Source organism: Canis aureus, chromosome 29, assembly GCF_053574225.1.
Source record: "Canis aureus isolate CA01 chromosome 29, VMU_Caureus_v.1.0, whole genome shotgun sequence".
Taxonomy (NCBI): Eukaryota; Metazoa; Chordata; class Mammalia; order Carnivora; family Canidae; genus Canis; species Canis aureus.
In genome coordinates, this window is record NC_135639.1 from 28,046,263 (window position 1) to 28,064,811 (window position 18,549).

An 18,549-nucleotide genomic window follows, 5' to 3' on the forward strand; every position below is an offset into this window, starting at 1 on the left:
CCGTGGAACAGATGTGATAATAATCCTTTCTAACAAGGATTTTGCCTTTTTTAAAATTGAGACACCACATTAAGACCCTTGGCACACAGAAGTCACTTGGTACCTGACAGTTCTCTTCCTCTAAACTTGATCTGAATTCTCAGAGCCAAAGCATAATAGAATAATAACTCTCATGTCTATAGTACTGATTATGTGCCAGGGAATGTTCTAAACACCCTGCTTATACCAACTTAATTCTTTCAACAATTCTGTGAGGTAGATACCATTATTAGCCTCATTTTTCAGATGAGGAAATGGAACATAGAGAAGTAATTTGCCTAAGATCACACAGCTAGAAAAAGGTGCAGGCAGAATTAGAACACAGGTAGTCTGGCTCCAGATCTGTTCCCTGGGGGAGTGGGAAGAGCATACTCAGTACACAGTAGGCTCTCAAGGAAGCTTGCTGATGTTCAGGAGGAAGGAGGAAGGGAAGACAGTGAAGGAGAAGAAAAAGAATCAATGTCTGGGCAAGTAATGGGGAAGGGTGAGGGAACAGGTAACCCAAAGGACATACAAAGCCTGCTGGGAGATAGTAGAACCAAGAATGTGAAAGCTCTTGGGGATGAACTGTCCATAAGCCTGGAAGAGCCTGGACCCTGACCACAGCCAGGTAGAAAGCACAAGACGTGGCAGTGGAATTTCTTGGTGTTGGTGTCAACATTTGTAGTTGGAGGTCAGTGTGTACATACATAAGGGTGTATTTGGTGCATGTAGGTCTGAGTTGGAGCCTCTTGTAGGGGCAATCAGGGAAGGTTTCCTGGAACAGATGGCATCTGAGTATGGCTTTAAAAGATGGAGAATGTGGTTGGTGGAAAAGCTGGAAACCACAGGCCTGTCAAGGAAGGTGACCAGTCCTGAAGGGCTTGTGGGAGTAGGAGTGGATTGGAAGAGATAAGTTGGGGTCTATAGTGGAGAGCTCGGAATGCCATCCTGAATCCTCTTCAACATAGCACTTGCTCAGAGTAATGCTTCAGAAAGAATAACTAGGGGATCCCTGGGTGGCGCAGCAGTTTGGCGCCTGCCTTTGGCCCGGGGCACGATCCTGGAGACCCAGGATCGAATCTCACGTCGGGCTCCCAGTGCATGGAGCCTGCTTCTCCCTCTGCCTATGTCTCTGCCTCTCTCTCTCTCTCTATCATAAATAAATTAAAAAATTAAAAAAAAAAAAGAAAGAATAACTAGCCAGCAGGAGATGAAGGGCAACAATGGGAAAGGAGCTCTAACAGCCAGGAGGAATACCCCAGGGGCCACCCACTGCCTGTATCTGTGTGAAGTCACCTCTACCACTCCCCTGGTTCCTTAATAGACTGGATATCCCTGGGGAAAGGAGGAGGGGACACCAACAGAGTCATCAATCTCCTGGGTCTTCTGTTCTTGGAAAGTTCCTGCTGCAGCCTAAGTGGGAACTGGAGATTGTGGGAAGTGGGAATGGTGTGGGAAGAGAGCAGAGCTACAGAAGAGAGTGCAGATGCATGGCAGATAGTGGCTACTTTATGATTAGTTTTTGATCCACTGACTAAGAGAAAGACAGAGATACCAAAAGACAGATGCACATAAGGGGAAGAAGCAAATGAGAAGAGGCCTCCAGAAAAGGGACTTGTCTTTCTTCCTCTTAGTCCCCATAGCACCAGGAAGTACCTGGTACCCCATGGGACCCCAGGAATCACTTGTTGAATTGGGAGACTCAGAGGAGATTCAGAAAGTCACCAATAACAGAGATGTACATAAAAGATGGAGAGAACAAAGGTTTTGGGTTGAGCTTGGTAGACCTTTCTTTCCTTGGTGCCCTCTATAATTTGCTACCATTTCCATGCCCCTTAACAAAAAAGCAAGTCGAGTCTGCTCCCTTCCTTCAAGACTGGAAAGCAATCAGATCTCAGAGAAACAAAGGCCTAACCTCAGCTTCTTGGAATCTCTGGCAGGGAGGATAAAGGGGAGGGATGGTCATGAAGAATCCTAGGCCAAGACTTAGTTGCTAGAGTTGGGGGAAAGACTGCCCGGGGGGTTTGCTGAGAGTAGGAATGGGGGTGAGAAGATGTTTTCTACCTTCCCATGGTTCTCATGTTCCTTCATCATCCTAAATCCAGGCCTTGCTCAGAGGCAGCCTCTGTCACACAAATACATGCCTTATTTTGGAAAGCAAAGGGCCATCTGTGGGTATGGGGACTCTTAAAGACAAAAACAGGTAAGGAGTGGGGAAGAAGGCAGAGGGGGAGGACATGGCAGAAGGAAAAGGATAAGAAGAGGAAAAGAAGAGGAGAGGGAGAGAAAATGAAGAGAAAGGAGGTAAGATAGGTGTAAGGGAAAAGAGAGGAAGAGAGGGAGGGAGGGAGTGGAGATAGGGACAGAGAGAGAGTTTTAACCAAGTAATTTAATTACATAAGTAGACATAATTATCTAACAAGTAACAAACATAAATATCAGAGTCACGGAGTTTGTCTTTTGAGCTGCCTGCCCTCTAGTTTATTTGGTTATCTCTCTGCCCATCTCTCTAGCCATTCATCCATCTATCCATCCATGTATACATTTATTTTTGCTTTTTAATTTGCCTAACTAGCCAGATATCTATATGTCCCAGGCTTGATGACCTGTCTTTGTTCACCTGCTCATTTGTTTTTCTGTTTTTAATCTAACCATCAGATTGACCATTCATCCATCATATACCTACCTATTAGTGATCTATTCATCCATATTCTAATTCTCTTTTCCCCTCCCTCTCTCCCTCCCTCTCTCACACACACATCTGTTTGTATTTACCTGATTATTATGTTTCTCTGTTCATCTATTGGTTCTTACATGAAACATACTATCTGCCTCTCTGATGGTCTGTCCAACCTGTTTGCCAAATTATCTATTCATTTCCATTTATCTATCTGTACAACTTATTGTCCATCTTTTTATTCTCCCTTCTTCCCTTCCATCCATCCATCCATCCCCCATCTATAGCTGTTCATTCAGTCATTCATTTGATAAATATTTCTTGAGTGCTTGCTGTGTGCTTAGCTCTCTGCTAGTCTGGGGATACTGAAGGCAGGTAAGATGTGATTCCCGTCCTCAAGGAACTTGTGACCTGGAACTCACCATGAAGAGTGATGAGGAAACCAATTTCACCACACAATGGGTAGGACTGATAGGGTGTTCTATACAGGTGGCCATGGGAACACTGAGAAGGAGAATCCAAGTCGGACAGGGGTCAGGGAAGGTTTTTCTGGCAGTGGTTTTTCTGATCTGTCTATACATGTCTCCATCTGCCAGTCCTCCCATTTATCCCATGTCCCAGTCCATATTTCCATGTCTAATTCACCTCTGTTCATTTGCCTGCTTAGTTCATATTTATCTACAAACCATCTGCCTTTTTTTCAGTTTGAAGAATCCGTTTATTTTCTGTTGATCTATTGTTCATCTATCTGTGTCTTTCTGTCTATTGGTTGGTCTCTCCATTCATGTAATCTCTTCAATTCTCCATTATTTGCTGATTTGTCAGTTGATTTGTGTAGCAATTAGGATGCATTTGGCTGCAAGTAACAGATGGCCCTACCAAAAGTGGCTTAGATGATAAGAAAAATATTATCTTACATAACAAAAAGTTTGGGAGTAGGGAGATTCCAAAATTGATTACTGTAGCCCAGTGGCATCATTCAACACCCAGATTCTTTTCCTGTCCCTCCTCTGCCATCTTTGTCATGTCAGCTTTTGACTGAAGGAAACTCAAGGTTTTATAAAAGGCTGTAGCAGCTCAGCACATTACATTTTTATATAGTGAAGTCCGAAATCCAGAAAGAGAAAAGGGGCATATCTCTTCCCTAGGTCTTTTTATGAGTATGAGATAAAATTTCTCCAAAATATCCTTAACAGACTTCTTCCCACATTTCAGTGTTCAGAATTATGTCATTCTTAAATCAATCTCTAGGAAGTCGAATGGAATTACCATTATTTTCCTGGACCAATCAGGATTCACCTCTGGGACAAGGGAGGGATTCAACCCCTACCCCACAAAGCACTTGGTCTCTAAACACCAAACAAAAGAATGGGTTCTATTAGCAAGGTGGGAAGATAGAATACAGGGCATGGCTATAGGCCCATTTTGTACGTTGAGGTATACATCCATCTTCTCTGTGCAATCAGCTGTCCATCTATCTGTGTATTGATTGGCCTGTCTGTCTGTTGGTCTGTCAGTCACTCCTAGAGATTGTCTGCCTACCTGACTATTCATGTCAGTCTGTGTGCCTAGCTGTACATCTATTTATCTGCGTCTCCATTTGTCTTTCGGTCTGTCTATAAATAAATCTATTAATCAGTTTGTGTGTTTAGTCAGTATGTCTATCTATCTCTGTCCATCCATCCATCTTGAGTTTCTGCCCACTACTGCCCTGGTATCCCTCACCTGTCTCATATTTAACAAATTGATAGCTCATTTCCTTTTTTCATCACATAATAGTCTAAAACTCTTGAAACTCATCACTCTGGACAAACCTCAAGACCTCAGGGCCCATATCTCCTAGCAGTAGAGAAGGCAGCAGGGAAAGGTCGCCAGAGTCCTTACTCTACCACCCCATGGTGTATCATCTCCCCTCTTCCCAGGTCCTTCCCAGAAGCTGGACTATTCATGATCTCGACCAGTGGTAGTCAGGCCCTCCCTAAGCTATCTGAGTTCCCAGACTGATTTTGTTCATTCATCATTCTTGAATGAATATACTGAGTACCTACTATGTGCTGAGCCCTCTCTTAGGTGATGGGATACAAGGGGGATACATAGTTCCTGCCCCTATGGGGCTTATGGTCTTATGCGTTGACATATCCCCACAGCCACACTTACACAGGCTTATATACATCATGATATATGCTCCCATGTGTAGGCACACACAGGTTCTCAAATATATATTTATATACAGACATACACAGCCACACTCAGGTTCTGCCGACCTCTGCAAATATTTGTTGAGCCTAATACATGTATGGCACACATGTCCAGTTTATTGCCCTGGGACTCCAACAGCAGGGCACAGCAAAGTGGCAGAGGGTTCTTATTTCTGATCCCACATCCAGTCTGGACTCCCTGCATGAACTTGACTCATCACTTCTTGACCATACGGTATCCTCTTGTACAAAAGGGGCAATGTCTGGCCCAGGGATGTTCAACTCTCATTCTCTTAACCAGTCTACTCACACTCCTCTGTGGTATCAATCTTTCACTGGAAACATGTCTCTGTCCTTCTTCCCCTCAGCCTGTCTGGTTCCCTGTTTCCAGAGGGTCCCCCTGACAGTGCTCCTGCCTTTGTGTTTCCTTTTAGAATGTGACACTGTCTGGAGCTGGGTCTCTGTCTTTGTGTAATGTTTGCATATTAGAATGTTTGAGTTCCTATCTGAGTATACATTTGAGCTGTTGTGTGTTCCTATGTGTGTCTGCTGTAGGTCTCTGTGTGTTTTTATCAAAGTATGTCTGTGTATACACATTCACACACACACACACACACACACACACGCACTTGGCACTTGGCTCCCCTAATATGCTGAATGGGCCATTACGCCTCTTGCATGTGGGGCTGGGGGTGGATGGGGGGGGGGACAGAGGAAGGCAGCAGGATTCTGTAAGAACATTAAATCCCAAATAAAGTAGAAAATATTTTTTAAAATTACCGACTTCCCGTTTTCTCCGAAATGGAGTGAAACGAGGCTGGTCCCGAGGCGGGGGCTCCGCGGGGCCAGCCACTGGAAAGGGGCAGCGCTTTATTTTTTATTTTTGTAATAAGAGGAACTGAATTAGAAAAAACGGGGAAGGAAGAGCAGAGTCAGATTGTTAAAGGATTCAATGAGCTGTGGCCAATGTATTCGAAAGGTGCTTAAGGCAGCAGAGCCGCTCACCAAACACACTCGCACGCATGCACACACACACACACACACACACACACACACCAAGGCACCACATACCGCCATCACACTCACACGACCAAGACAAAGGCACATTCAACCACATTTGCATTGGGACACACACCCAGAGACACACACAGGGCACATGGACACACTAAACCCACTCTACACATCTTCCCATAGCCAGTACACTCTCCAAGATGCACACGTCTAAGGTGCCAAGCAACAACAGATACCCCAAGACACAAAATCATCTATTGCAAACAGATACACACAAAGATACAGACACCCACATACACATTCTATAGTCATACAAAGGCACCCACCCTCACTGCTCTTGGATCCACACAAACGTTTTCATATGCAACGACTAAATACATATCTAACACCTGTATACTCACTCCCATAACAAACTCATCACAAATAGAGTTCACACTTGCCAACATCCTGTTCTCTCACCCAGACACCATGACTGATATACATAGACATCCAGGCCCTAGGCACACCCACACCATCACACACAGTCACCCAACACGCCCCATGTGCCATTATTAACAACGATACCACATGTTTATAAACAGATTTACAGTTGACCATTTATTTCAGTCTATTTATTTCAGTCTATTTAAGCCCCACGATCATTTCTGTGGAACAGGTAGCCCCATCCTTACTTCAGAGATGAAGCAACAAAGCTAAGGGCAGATGAATGAACCATCTAAAGCCACACACCAGCAGCAGGCCAAAGCCAGGAGGCAAGCCTCCTATTTTAAAATTTAAATTCCCACACACACAGAGTCCTGCTCACACTCTTATGATCTCAGCCTCATGCTCATCTGCTGACACAGGTTCCCAGTCATATCCTGTCACCTGTGTGCAGGCGCACAGGCTCAGTCACCCCTTCCACTTCCTGGTTTCTGTTTCTCCAGCTGCTTCCTCGTCCTGCCTCTCTGAAGAGCTGGAGTTAAGGGGTGCTGACAGGACAGAGGAGGCTAGGACTCCTGCTCTCCATTACACCTAGAACTGCATTCCTCCCACCCTACCTCCTGGCTGCTCCAGCCCCTCCTCTAGGGCCTGGGAAAGGTGAGCTCCAGCCTCCCTCACCCCACTCTTCCCACACATTCTAACCGAGGGGACATTAAAAAGTGCTGACAGGGCAGGGGAGAGGCCACCTGCCTGCCTGCCAGTCAGGCCACTTTCATCTCAGCCGCCTCCTGCCAAAGCCACCCGCCCTGGCCTGCCCTCTCCCAGGTCCTGCTTTATTAATCTGGCCCCGTCTGGCCAGCCAGGCCTGCCCAGGCGCCCTCACCTCCCCTCTGCTCCAGCACCAGCAGGGGAGGCTCCACTCCCTGCACCAATCATCCCAGGTGGCGTGGAGAGTGCCTCCAACAGTCCCAGGAAGCTCGTTCTCTGCTAGATTTACTGCAAGAGATAAGGTCTCCCAAGGGGCCCCCCAGACACACAGACACATCACAGTCCTACATTAACATTGCACGGCAACACACACTACTACCCATAATGCTGGCCACACCCGCTGTTGTTGTCACATCGAGTTAGACACAACACCCACAATGCAGGCACACATAATGACACCGAGAGGAGCCTTACAATTACCCACAGTGGCCATCATTTAGAGCACATGGTCAACACATTTACATACAAGCACTCACATATAATGATACAATGCATCAACATCACACACAAGGGCACACTATCACCCATCATGTTGGTTGCCCATAGTGATGACTGAACAGTACCTGGCTCACAGTAGCACTTAATAACTTAGTATTTATTGAATCAATAAGTGATACGATAGCAACACACTCACACACCAAATGCACACATACACCTCAGAGCCACAAAAAGTGGAAACCAGACCCATTGAGAGCACCCCAAACAGCATGTGACTGAAGTCAGAAAAGCAGACAGAAGGAGATGGAATGAAAGGAACTCAGCTGAGACAGGGTTGGGGACAGGGCATTCATTTACCTTTGACAACTGGAGATATCTTTTCAAAACACAAATCTAATCCTTGAGTGAAGAAGCCCCAGCACTCTTTAACAGCCTGTGCAGCCCTGCCAGGTGTATGGCCCCAACTCCTGCCTGGCTGTGTTCCCCACTTCCTATGCTCCAGCCACCTTGCTTGCTCACTCGCTCCTGCCATGGGGCTTTGTGTATGCTGCTCCTTCTACCTCCAACACTTCTGTCCTCTATTCTCCTAGTTCACCTTTAGCTTTGGGCTCCAGGGCACTTCCTACCTAGGTTACATCCCTCATGTTACAGACTAAATGTTTGTGTCTCCTCAAATTCCTATGTTGAAACCTAATTCCCAATGTGATAGTATTTGGGGGCAGGGCCTTTGGGAAGTGATAGGTCATAACAGTAGAGCCCTCATGAATGGGATTAGTGCCCTTATAAAAGGGACTTCAGAGAGTTCCCTCACTCCTTCCACTCTGTGAAGCCACAGTGAGAGAATAGTCATCTGTGATCCAAGTGCATCCTCATTATAAATCAAGTCTGTCTGTGCCTTGATCTTAAGATTTCCCAGCCTCTACAACTCTGAGACATAAAGTTCTGTTTATAAGTCACCCAGTCCCTGGTATTTTTGTTCTAGCAGCCCAAATGGACTAATATTCACTTACAAGTCCTTCTTACCATACCACTGATCTCCTTCATGGTACTTCCCACAGATATAGTTTTCCTGCCCTCACCACTAGACTGAAAGCCCCATGAGGGCAGGCAGTGACTGCTTTTGCTTCCATTAACTCCCAGGACTGGTACCTAATAGTCCTGAGGGCCTACTGTGTACTCAATGCATAGTAGGTGCTCAATAAACATCTGCTAAGCAAATGAATGACAAATACAAAGCATACAAAAGAACACTAGAGGAATAGCTCAGCTAGAAGTTAATTCCTAGAGCAATAGGACTGAGAGTGATCTGAGGAGATTCTGAGTTTTTGCTCTTGCTGTGTGACCCTGGGCAAGTCCCTTCATCTCTCTGGGTCTCAGTATTTTCACCTATAAATGAAGGCGTCAGGGGCACCTGGGTGGCTTAGTCGGTTATGCGTCTGCCTTCAACACAGATCAAGGTCCCAGGGTCCTGGGATGGAGCCCCACATTGGGCTCCCTGCTCTACGGGGAGCCTGCTTCTCCCTCTCCCTGCCATTCCCCCTGCTTGTGCTCTGCCAAATAAAATCTTTTTAAAAAATGAAAGCAGGTACACCTGGGTGGCCCAGTGGTTGAATGTCTGCCTTTGGCTCAGGATGTAATCCTGGGGTCCTGGAATCAAGTCCCGCATTAGGCTCCCCACAGGGGGCCTGCTCCTTCTGCCTATGTCTCTGCCTGTCTCAGAAATAAAATCTTTTAAAAAAGAAATGAAGGCAAAAAAAAAAAAAAAAAAAAAAAAAGGAAATGAAGGCATCAAACTTTCAATATGTAGTCTGTGGGGCTCTAGGGGTTCTCAGGAACATCCAAGGCTTCTATGGGGAAGATGCGGAAGCTTGCTGATAAAAGCCACTTCTACTTTTAGCTCTGTGTTTTCAGAATTGAGTAGAAGATTCTAAAGTTTAAAATACTCCTTAAAAAAAAATACTCCTTGAAATCTCTGGACGAGGTGATTTCTGGTTCCCTTCCAGAATATTACAATGCAACAAAAGCAAAATGGTTCCCAAACAGTAAGATACTAGAGCATGTGCTTTTTATCTGCAAAGTTATTTAAGTGGACCACCCATCTGCAGAATCAACAGAAGAAAGAAGCAATAAGAAGTGAATGTGCCTAACTGGAGAAATCCAAGAGGAGAGTTTTCAACATCTTGTGCTGATTCCTAACTCTGGTGACAGATTCAAAGAGACCAAGGAGCTGATGAGGGAGGGATCAGGGCATCATATCCCAGAAGGAATGGTGATCAAAGCAATGGCCAAAAAAAGGTAAGTCTGGCCTGAACTGGAGTAGCAAAAGACTATGGGGGGAGGGAGAGAGGGGCACAGGGTGGTCCACAAGCTTCCTGAAAAAGCCCAAATGCACTGAGGATAGCAAACAGGAAAAAAACTCGATGGTCAGATCACCTCACGGGAGTGAACTTTATCCTTGGGAAGGGAAGGATGAAGGCACAGGAATCACTGAGTCTGGAGGGCAGCATAAAAAAGCCAGATAAATTAGAATAGTTATAGGACATGGGCTATCTGTTCTGTGTTCCTTGAGGAAGGGCAGAGGAAATAGCCTAAACTGGGGGTTAAGAGGGAATGGGGGTACAAAGAAAGGCTACAGAATTGAGCCTGGAGAAATCTGTTACTTTGTACCCAAGACGAGGATAGCTCCTTGGGAACTCCTAGGTCAGAGAACCTCATCTTACTTCTTCCCATCCATCAGCCTCACTGCTTCCTCTCTCACAAATACACCTTCTTCATCTGGCCTCAGAACCCTCTGTCCCTTTCTCCTTGAACTCCAAAACCTCCAGCCACCCTCACCCACTGCCTCCTTCCTTCAACGGCCCCACTGCTTGTCTCTGCCCTCCATTCTGCTGCTGTCCTAAAGTCATTTGCTCTGGAAGCAGTCAGCCCCTGAGCATTTCCTCCATCGTGTCTGACATTGGTGAGGCCCTCCTACAAGCTCTTGGCCTGGTACCCTGGCCTGACTCTCTCTTATGGGCAGAGGCCCAGGCTATCTGAAGGTTTCAGTGCTTCTCCTCCACACTCTCTCATGACCAATGTATCCGCAAGTGGGTCTTGAAATTAAACCAGCAACCCCACAGGAATGACCCTCAAAGGGGCCCTATTTCACATGTGTATGGGCACTCAATAGATGTGGATTACTAACTCCCAAACCTGTACTTCAGATCTGACTTTGACTAGCAGCTCCTCACCAGACCTCTCCTGACTCCCTATCATCACCTTAAATTCACCATGATTACTGTGTCCCAAACACCAGACGTGGGTCCCAAACCAGGCCACCTCTTCCAGAATTCCCTCTCAGGTCAGTACCTGCCAGATCCAACCCAGCCCTCTCTCTCTTTTTTTTTTTCCCCAGCCCACTCTCATTCATGCCTCTTCCCACTGGGAATTTCCTTATTGTTTCCACTTATCTGCTCACTCCAACCCCAAACTCAGTCCAGTTTATGTGCCCTTCCTGCCATGTTTTGGCCCCACTACCCTAAGGAGTCCTCAGATTCTCCCCCTCTCATCCAACCTCTTCCCTGGCTGTATAAGTATCTTCCTAAATAGAACATGCCCCTCATCCAGAGCCCCACAGCTCTCTAGCTCTGCTGCTCAGTGTCCAGACCCCTCAGCTTGGCCTTCTGGGGTTTGGTCCCAGCCTACCTTTGTGGTCACCCTTCTCTCCAGGGAACCTTGCCTCCATCAGGATCTGATTCTTCCCAGGTCCCCTACAGATGTATGTGCTCATTCCAAACACTCAGCACTTGCTCAACCTGCTCCAGTCTCTGGAACTGCTACTCTTCTGAGGAGTTAAAATCTCAAGCACCCTTTCCAGCACTTCCCCTGCACATTCTCAACTGGGATGTGACTGCCTACTGTTAACACTCCTGGCTCCTGCCTACCAAAACCCAGGCCACTGTGATAAACATGTCCCCCGCTGAGAACCACTGGCTGGATCCTGTTCTCTCACCTTTCCCCCCCCACTACTTGACCCTCTCTAAATGACCAATATGCCCCAGGACCTTCTTTCACTTTCCTCAAAGTCCTCAGCTTCTTGTTAAGAGGCTGTAAGAAATAAAAAACAATAATAATGGTAATAAATGACACCTTCTTCAATAGCGCATTCTATGTGCTAGACACTGTTTTAAATGTTTTACATATATTCGTTTAAACCTCACAAACACCTATAAGATAGTATTACTATCCCCCACTTTTCAGATGAGGAAAATGAGGGAGAGATTAAGTAACTTACTTAAGGTCACCTACCCATTTAGCTAATAAAAAGGGACAGTAGAAAACATAGGCTTTGGGGTCAGAAAAAACTTTCTTTTCTTTCTTTTTTTTTTTTTTTTCAGAAAAAACTTTCAAATACAAATTCAAAAGCCACCAACTGGCTATGTGACTTCAGCCAAGTTACTTTCCCTCTCTGAACTTCAAGTTCCTCATCTGTGAAACAATAATAGCACCTAATTCATGGCGGGGTGTGTGTGTGTGTGTGTGTGTGGGGGGGGTTCTTGTGAGGATTAAGTTTGTTAATATAAAACAGTATCTGGCACAAAGCAATGCTCCCTTTAAGCATCTCCTAATGTTCTCTCCACTCAAAGCCCACCTCAGAAACTTAAAAATACTAATAGTAATTCCTCACATTTGAATCCAGGCCCTTGACCCCCCAGGCTGTCAAAACTTCCATCAAGCCCTCACAGGTCACGCCCAGACAGCTGGCCTCCCTTCCCCCAGGAAGGCTCCTTACTGCCCTCATGGTGTCCTGGCCTCCAGGCTTCTGACACTGTTGTTGTAATCTGAAGGTTACACTGTAGCTTGTTCGCTCCACCCTGCTCCCAGAGGCAGAGCATCAGACCTGGCCCAAGACAAACTCCAGCCCAGCTCCAGTGCGACCCAGCCCCCTTAGGCAACATGTCAAACATTAGACTGCTCCTTAGATTCCTCCGTGGCCTTCCTCTATGTAACTCCAGACCAGCCCCATCCCAGCCACCTTTACTTGAAGAAGCTGACCTCCATCAGGATTCCTGCTTTTAGGAAATCAAAGCTTGTGTCTAACTGGAGTCCCTCACTTCACCCCTTTCTTCCTGAGGCTTTCATTGTCCTTTTCTCTTCTAGAACTTGTTTCTTCCCAGTGTCTAGTCTTTCTAGTGACCTCAATCTCTTCCCCCTCCAATGATGACTTCTGTCTTCTGTCCACAAATTTGCTTCTCTACCTCTGGCTAACAAAGCTATGCTGTAGCTTTTCAAAATACAGGCCTGTCTCCAGTTCTCCATGTATTTCTTAAGAAATAACCTGTAATTGTCTACACTTGCTACCCCGATCTCTTCCCCACCAACTCACTCTGTAACCCCTACCATCCTGCTGACTTGTTAATCACGGATTTTAATGACCTTACTCATCCCCAACTCCAATACCAAAGTCTGATTCAGAGTTCAAGCCTCTGACCACTCCTCCTGTGTGACCTCCACTCCCTTGGTTCCATTTCCCTGGCAAGCCCTTCTTTGGCATGTTCATGACTGCTACCGTACAGGGTTTTCTTTTCTGTCTCCTTGGGTGCTCTCATTTGCTCCTCTAGCCTCAATCCTCCAGCTACAGCCATACCTTTCTGCCCTTCTCTCCCCCAGTAGTGGTCACTACCTATCCTCTTATCAAAGTGGTCTCTTTACTATCCTCCAGACCTCAGATGGATCCAGGCCTCTGTGACTTTGTGCCCCTGTAGCAGACCACCATGCCCCACCCTCTCATCCAATATTTTTTATTTTTCATAAAGTCACGGAAGAAAAATAACTAAAAATAAATCATCCATTTTAAGGTGCAGCTCTAGCTTTCCTGTTCTAAGGAGGCTTCTTTCGTAGGTATTCACCCACCTCTGACCTAAGTGTTTACCAGCAGAACCCACAACCCTACTCTACTAAGTCTCCCTTTTTGCTAGGTAATGAGTGAGTCTTGTCTTCCACACCAACTCTGGGGTCCCCAGAAGCTTGGAAAGCACAGTGTCCACACAAGGTGTCTATCCCCCAGGACCAAGCTGAGGGAGACTGCATCAGATGGTATCTAAGTTCCAGCTCCAGTGTTCAAGGATTTGAAATTTGAGGATTCTTTCTAGAATGTTCCTCCGGGAAGGTCTTCGGAGTTCCTGGAAGGTGTTTTCAGTTGGCAGACATCCACATGCTCATGAGCTGCTGACAAAAGTACCCCTTTTTGGGGAAATGAGTCCCAAGAGAAATTAGGCAGGTCAATGTGTGTGGAGAAAGAGACAAGTGTGTCCTGAGAAGTGTGTGACTCTTCTCAAAAATCAGTCATGAAATCCAGAAAGGAACTTTTGACAGAATTTCATTGCATAGGCTAATCTTCTCCTACACACACACACACACACACACACACACACACCCTATGCCCCTGGGGGCAGGAAAGTCCCCCTAGAAGCTCTTAAGGAGCATCCTCCTCCCCTCTTACTTAAAAAAAAAAAAAAAAAAAAAGGAATAGTCAGAGGCATGGGTTCAATATTGCATCACAAATCACAAATCACGGCTGCCCCCACGGGGCTTCACTGAGCATCGCAGTCTCCATTGCTATGTCTTCTTGGCCCTATGATGATATAACAAACCTCCATCTCCGGTCCCCTAAGAAAATGCAAATATACTCCACCTCATCCTCTCAGCTCCTTCCCCTCCAGGTACACTTTGACCCCATTCCCTGCAACAACACATTACACCCAACACACCCCCACACCCCACCAAGTGTCCCTCAGCCCTGGTGCCAGCACTCCAAGTATCAATGGCCCTTAGTATATCCAAGGTTGTCAGGTCTCAAACATCCAATTCTGAGCTTTAATATATGTCTTTACCTCCAGACCTCTTCCTTCTCCATCAAGGCTATAGTCATCTGGAGACCAAGCCTATGTACTGTTGTCATCCCAGCCCCAAGATCCCCACTGTCCCTCTCATAGGCTCCGAGTTAAGAACTAATGCATACTAAAGTAGGTCACTTTGCATGTCCTAGGTCAGTTTCTCAAACAGAGAACTATGTATATCAGAATCACCTGGGAAGGTGGTTAGAAAGATGGGTTCCTGGGCTCCATTCAGAACTACTAAATGACTGATGGTGGGGCCAGAATCCTATTTTCAACAACCTTCTCGTGATTCTTACACCAGTTCAGAATCACTGCCCTAGGTGCCTCTTTCAATCCTAACAACTCCATGAACTTGGCAGTGTTATTCTACTTCAGCTAAGGAACCCAAGACATACACAGCTTAGGTAAGTTGGTAGCAGCAATACAGCCAGTCACTGTAAGGGAATTCAGGCCCATCCCTGACCCCACAGGGTACAGCTCTTGGTGCCCTAGAAACCCTCCTGCACCGTGGGCTCCATGTTAGCAGACAAGAGGCATGTGCAGAGTAGCTCAGGTCGGAATACGTGCTCCTAACAGGAGACACATCTGGATCCCATGTGTTTGTGCCGTAGGCAAAAAGCTCGTGGGCAAGCTTTTCCACACTTCTGTTGTCTTCTTGCCACACAGAAGCCTCTGGCCGACTGCGACTAACTGGAGCAGCCCCGCGGGCTCCCCGTAGTGGCGAGTGTGGGAAGTGTTGGTACCGCTAGGCCGCCCACTCCGCGCCCACCATTGGCTCAGGATCCGTGCGGAGTGAGGGCGCCACGTTGTGACCAAAGTGGGGACTGCACATCCCAGGTGAGGGAGGGGAAGCGATGGAAAGGTGGGTGTTCTAGGTAAAATGCACAGGTTCCTTCCTATTTCACTAACCCATTCTCTACTTACTCCCATGCTGATCCCCATCTTCTAAGTAACCCTTAGTTCTCCAACTTCAGAAAGGCTTGGGACAATGTTTCTGGGTACTCCTAGGAAATGGAAAAATGCAGACCCCACATTTCTCCCAACCTCCCAAAGTACTCTGGATTCAACCGTGCTTGTTGCAGTCGGATTATCCATCCCTGCCCTCATCCAAGAACTTTGGCACCATAATTCCTAGCCAAGTTTCTGGCAGTACTCAGGCCCACTGCCACAGTGGCTGCTTGTCAAAATATTCCCATTTGTCACTGACCTCCTTTAAAAAAGGACCTCAGAGTTGGACCCAGTATTCCAGAGGTGGCCTGACAATCTGACAAAGCAGCAGGGTAATGGTCTCCCTTGATCTGGCTGCTCCTTTTTGGTTAATGCAATTCATGATTGTATTAGAGGTTTTAGCAGTCACATCACATGGTTGACTCATATTGAGCTTGCAGTCAACTAAACCCCCCAGGTCTTTTCTTCACGAACTGCTGTCAAGCTGGGCCCGCCCCCCACCCGGTACTTATGTCATTGATTTTGTTTTAACCTAAGTGCAGGACTCTACATTTATCCCTGTTAAATTTAATCTTGTTGGTTCCAGCCCAGTGTTCCAGCCTGTTGAAATCATTTTGAATCCTGACTCTTTCATGCAAAGTATTAGCTGCCCCTCCTAGCTCTATCACCTGCAAACTTGATGAGCCTGCTGCTTTGGTCAGTTGTCAATAAAAATGTCAGACAGGACACAGGCCCAGAATGAGCCCTACAGTATACTGCTGGAGACTTCCCTCTGGTCTAAGATGACATGGATCCATTAATCAACCCTCACTGGATCTGGCTTTTCACCAAGCTACAAGACCATTCGGTTTAGATGTTTCTGCTACGTCTACAGATATTGTGAAAGGCTATCGGCTGCATTGCTGGAGAGTTCTCTTGCTCCAGGCTGTGACCCCAACATAACCACGCCCTCTTTCCAAAGTATATAGTATTATTTATATAACCAGAACATTAGGGGATTATAGACTCCCAACAGTGCTCCCTCCTGCATCTTTTGCCTCTGCAAGTATTTCTGAGCTTCAGGATCTCCAAGAAGCAACTACTGCCATTTCCTATCCTACTACCCTGTGTCTTCTCTGAGACCTTAAATTCTCTCCTACTGTCTTCTCCTCTACCTTCAAGTATGTGTAGTGATCTTCCTCCCCTAAAAAGCCTTCTATTAGCTGCCTCTTTCTCTGGAAAATCAAACACTTCCAACATTACCTCCATTCCCTGAACTTTCAGCAATCTTCCACCCCTCAGTTGTGTAACCACACTGCCCAGACAGTGAGCAGTGATGGTGGAGATGGATTAGGGTTTGGGAGTCTAAGTCAGAAGATTCACAACCAGGCCAAAGATATTGGTTATAACCTAAAGCAGAGAGCCTGGTGGTCCTCACCCTAACAAAGTGAGACTGTGGTCAAATTGTAAAGGTAATCAGAAAGTTCACAGGAACTGAGACATGAGGTAAGAGCCTAGGCAAATTGGGCAAGAAAAGATCTAGAACTGGTCTGGTCACAGAAAAGAGCAGCAAACACAGGGAAGTCCCTGCATATTTTGTATAGGGGTTCAACCCAGTCCTGGAGCCAAGTCAGATGGGAAGACAGCCTAGCTGGTGTGCAGACACTGAGACAGAGAGAAAGGTGGGGCCTACATTTTTCCTGAGCCCTTACCCAGGCTATACACCAGCTGTTAGGAACCTCAGAACCTCTAGTTCAGAGGTCTTGCACTCAAAAATTCTTATCGGCCAGTGAGATCACAGAAATGAGACAAACCAGGAATAAGGTACCAAAATGAGAAGAGTTGACTATAGCAAACTGGAAGGAACAGCCCCCCACCTCCCCCATGGGTGGTAGCTACTCAGCTCCAGCCAATTGTCATCAGACAGAAAATGTAATTTTATTGTCAGATCTTCCAATTTTCCAGAGAAGCCAAAATCTGGCTTTTTAGGTGAAAGTTTATCTTAAATGCTGCCAAAGAACTTAAAAAGCTTTCAAAGAACGTGTCTGTAGCTCTGGTTTGACCCATGCTGGTCTTCTTAACTGCTGCCAGTTGCCTGGTATCTGGAGAGACTAAAGATTTGGCTTTGTGGTAATACTACATTCCCTGAGTTTTTTGATATCCACAAGGGTGACTTTTGTGTACAGAAATAATTAACCAAAAATTAGTTGTAAAAGCGATATTCAGTTTTCAAAGTTACATTTTCAAAATCCTAATTCTTGTCTAAACGTTTAAGTTCACATTACAAACCTTATTATTTTGCTTATAAAACAAAGGAGTCTGATTTAATGGAAGGTTATGTATTTGATTTCCTCAAGTACTTCATTTATCTGACTGAGGTAAACCTTCCCAAATAATTATATATCCAATAAATTAAGTTTATAAATACAGCAAATCTTAAATCATTTAAAATGTTCCAAAACTGTAAAGACACTTAGCAAGATTTCAATGTAAAATTCAAGTCTAAATCAATTACTCAACATTCTTTAGTTGATGTTACAAGGTAAACCTATTAAACTAAGAAGCAAACTCTCTTCCACATGTCAAGGATTGAAAATACAAATGGCATAGATTCCTTAAAGCAAATGTAGTAATGCTGTGGCGTTGATGTTCTTAAACATATCCATCCTTCATCCTAAGTCCTCTACCATTAAGATGCAGACTACAAAGGAAGCAATTGATGCTGCCCTGATAATTTCAAGGTTGCCTTCCCAGATGGCTGAAGATATAAAACCAGAAACATTGCAGAAACATTGGTTGGATCAGTGACTGGATTCTAAGGACCCAGAAAGTCCTACTTGCATCCTCTGAAAGCCTGAAGGACCTCCACTACTTACAGAAGCGGTCACCCAGTTCATATACCTGGGTTCTATGCTCTTTAGTACCTAACTGCATTTTCTCATGGAAGTCTAGAACCCCAACTAGGATGTCATATACCCTCATTGAGTGATGCATATCCTTGGATTTGAAAACAGTTTAAAGTCTTTCCATCTTGGGGTGCCTGGCTGGCTCAGTTGGTAGACCATGCCACTCTTGATCTCAGGGTCATGAGTTTGAGCCCCACACTGGGCATAAATAATTACTTAAAAAACAATAAAAAGTATTTCCATCTTGAGAATTCTTGCTTTCTTTTTATATTCTTCCTTTCTGGGAGGATCACAACTCCTAC

General features: G+C 45.7%; 1 protein-coding gene across 1 annotated transcript in view; it reads right to left on the reverse strand.

The window, feature by feature from the left end:
• HIF1AN (hypoxia inducible factor 1 subunit alpha inhibitor) overlaps positions 1-18,549 on the reverse strand; it is an 83,657-nt gene that overhangs the window by 42,262 nt on the left and 22,846 nt on the right. The window lies entirely within an intron of this gene.